The 3,790-nt window shown below is 45.9% G+C and overlaps 1 pseudogene; it reads left to right on the forward strand.

The window, feature by feature from the left end:
* Positions 1-2,441, forward strand: Gm8777 (annotated as a pseudogene).
* Positions 2,442-3,790: the final 1,349 nt, after the last annotated feature.

Raw genomic sequence — 3,790 nt, forward strand, 5'->3', positions numbered from 1 at the left:
TGTGATGTGGCCTGAGATTTCATGACACATATCAACCTGCACCCTAGGACTCAGTAGCCTGAGAGCTGCTCTGCTGTTCAGAAGATGGAGAATTTTCTCGCTCTGATGAATAGCATTAGTGACACATGGATGAGTCCCAGCTGCATGGACATAGCAATGGACATGGGCATTGCCTTTGTGTGTGGAGCTGGGCTCTTTTTCCTACTACTGCCATTCCTGAAGAACTGCCCAGTGTCACCACCACCAGAAAGTGAAAGCGACATCTCAGAGGTGAGGAGACTCTTGGTTCACACACAATGGAGCAACAGTCTGTTTTTCATGACTGCTACTCCCACGTTTCATAGAAATACAGGTGTAGTGACAAATTGTGGTATATATATATATATATATATATATATATATATATATATATATATACACACATACATACTCAGGTGTGGTATATGGGACTGCTTCAGAATGCTCACAGCAACTGACTGTGCCTTACCTCATGTTCAAGTAGTAGCATGAATTTGTCAACAGCAGAAAATTTCATTGTTCTTATGACTTTTGGAATTCTAGGAACTTTCAGAGGATATATAAATGCTATGTGCTTTAGAGGCACACTTGGCAGTTGGTTGTTAGGTGCTATCCATTGCTGGTGTTTGTGCCTTGTTAACTATTCTAGTGCACAGAAGGAAGATGATATCCTGGATATCCTGACAATGAAGATTAAACTTGCCCTAAGTAAATAAACCCGCCTAACCAGCAGAAAATAGCTTAAGAATAATGTTTCCCCATTTCCCCTCTATCTTTTTTTTTTCTATCTAGTATTTGGGGACCGAATGGGTGGAAAAAATGGTGGAGAAGGAAGGATGGAAGAAGGACAAACCTACAAAGTAGCTAAATTCTAGCTACAGACTGGTGAGGGGAAATTTCCAGAAAGAGTCTGAGAGGGCTGACAGGAAGGGCAGAGGTGAGAGTGGCTCTGAGGTGTCTGCCTGGAGCTCCCAGAGCATCTGTACACGGAGACCACTAAGGACCATTGAGACTCCATGGACAGAATGCAATTCTGACTTGGTGGGGACACAGGAGAAGCTCAGAAGAGATCATCTGTCCTCTGCTGAGGCTCTTGATTTGTCTGTGCTGTGCTGACAACAAGCAGGTGATAAGACCAAGGGCCTCAGATCAGGGCTTGAGTCTCCTTTGCTCTTAGGGAGCAGGTATCACCTGACAGGCCAAAGGCAGCTGCAGAGCTCAGCCTTGGGTAGGATCCTGTCTGAGGACACTGACTGAGGACATCCCTGGTATGTATAGCATATATAGCCACTTTTGTAACTTTTCCAACAAGGCAATAAGGAAGTGAGTACAGTGTGAATGAGGCAAGCATGGCTGAGAGAGAGAGCTCAATGGGAAATGCAGATTTCATGTATTCAATCACCAAAGAGAACAGGTAGCTTGCATACCAGAGAGAGGAAGAACAGACCCCAGCTCATTTGTGTTGTTTCTAAATGGCAGGGTGTGAGGATGGAGCAGAACAAGACCAGGAAGAAAACTGCTACTGGAAAAGGTAGACTTCTACTTTCCTATGGTGAGATATTCCATCTGGCTGGCCCTTTAGTGACCAGGTTCATGATGAGAGGCATGTGTCCAAGGACATGCTATGCAGGAAGTAAGAGGGACTTCTGGGAAGGAAAGTAGAATCAGGGAACACCCAAGTTTTGTGACAGAAAGAAGCTATGGTTGGACTACGATGGGAGCTACACATGTGAGTGTTGTTCAAGGCACTGGACTGATGCTGTGCTCCTGTATAGGGATCTCCATGGTCCACCTGACAGCAGGTAGCTTCAATACTCCCATCTGTATTTCTCTTTCAGATAACTGATCCTGGGGGCATTATATGTTGTAAGTGGAATTACACAGTTTGGGGGAGGAGCAAGAAAGTGTAATGGAGAAATGAGATCCCTCCATTCCCCTTTCTCACTTTCAGTGTTCCTTGCACTATTGATAGTTGGGCATTAGAGTCCTTGCAGAGATGATCATAAGAGAGATGCCTCACTCCTCTGTGTTCTCATTCCTTGTCCTGTTCTTACTTAACTATCTCCAGGCTGTAGAGATGGAGGAAAAAATGTGGAAGAGACCAAGACTCCATCACAACCTATGAGAATGTAAGAAATCTTTGTCTTATGGGAATTTTCAAGCCAGATTGTGAGCTCAGGGTCTGGAGATGCTATGCAGGGTGGGATGGGAAGACAGTCCTGTTGGATGTGAGAATAAGGAATATGTGTTATGGAGGCAATGAGTCACTGTATGGCTACAGGTGCCATATTTACACAGACTGATGGCTCTCTTGATCCTCTGCTTGGGGCTGATGTTTTGCCTGCTGTCTTTTGCAGTTCCACTAAGCAACTGCTCCAGGACTCCCCACCACAACCCCTGTGGAACCCTCTTCACAAAATGGATCACCTTCCTCTCTTTCAGCAGTTGTCTTACCTCAAGGTCTTGGAGCATCTTATACGAAAGGAGTTTAGTTACATATTCTGGGGCATTTCCTCTCTGTTCCCTGAGTCACTTCTGGCTACTGCCCATATCCTCAGAAGCCCTACCTTGTTAGAACGGAAAACCGTGAGGTTTTGTGATGCCTGTGGCCCTGCCCAAGCTCTAGCCCAGGCTCAAGAACAACCACAGCTTTCCCAGGACCTGCCATTGCCTCTGAAACTTGTGACACCAAGTTTGGAAGGTGTGGCATGGTTCCAAGAAATGGAAATGGTCCCAAGCTCTACATCAAACCAAATGCCTCCTTGTTTCAAGAGAAGGACCTGTAGAATAGCATGTTCTACCACCGAGAGAGGGACACAGACACCACTAACAACTGAAAACCAGTCCTTGCCACATGGACTATACTGGAAAAACACCAAAGTCTCTGATATCCAAAAACATCAAGAAACTATTTGTAAGCGCACTCAGAACTTGTCGAAGGGCACCCAGCACACTACAGGTATCAGGTCAGCATCCATCCTTCCTGAGAATTGTCAGATCATCCATAACAATGAGGAGCCACAGAATGAAGACAAGGCACCTAACATGGGAGAACTACAAGGAACTCCTGTCACACTCCACCCATCCAGGAAACTGACCCTGTTTCAGGAACATTTCCCAGCAAACAGTGATCATTATTGTAAAAGCAGGTCTCAACTCTTCCAGCCTGCCAAGTCCTCCATCCTCAACTCCAAACCCTACAAATGTAGCAAAATGATGGAGTCTGTTCCCTTGGGGGTACCTGTAAAGAAGGACATAGCAACCTGTGATATACATAACACCATCAAGAAGGGTTTTGGTCTAGGAGTCAAAGATGTGCCTTGCACTTCAAGTAACAGCCCTGGGAAGGCACTAAAATCCAGGAACCCTGCACTAAGGACAGACACTCTGTCCTACATGAACCCTTCAGAGCAACATTTCTTCCTTGACTCTAACACTGAAAGAAAGCTGGAATCAAACAGCACAAAGATTCCAGAGAAACGCAGAAGGAGACCATATCAGGAGAACCTTGAGGCAAGGGATCTGACCCCACCTGGGGTTCCAGCTTCAAAAGTTCCCCAGGTTGGGTTTGCCGCATCACCCATCTGTGGTTCCAAGGCTGAATACTATTCCAAGGCTGCCATGGTCCTGGAAAGTTTACATCACCTGGATCCTGGAGGGACAAGGGTGGAAAGTATTTCAAATGACAGGCTTGAAAGTGCTGAGTTTACATTCTCACCTGCAGAAGTTCAGGAGACCCAAAGAACACCACCACCTGCTGCCAGCCATGGGC

This window comes from Mus musculus, chromosome 13, assembly GCF_000001635.26.
Source record: "Mus musculus strain C57BL/6J chromosome 13, GRCm38.p6 C57BL/6J".
Lineage (NCBI taxonomy): Eukaryota > Metazoa > Chordata > Mammalia > Rodentia > Muridae > Mus > Mus musculus.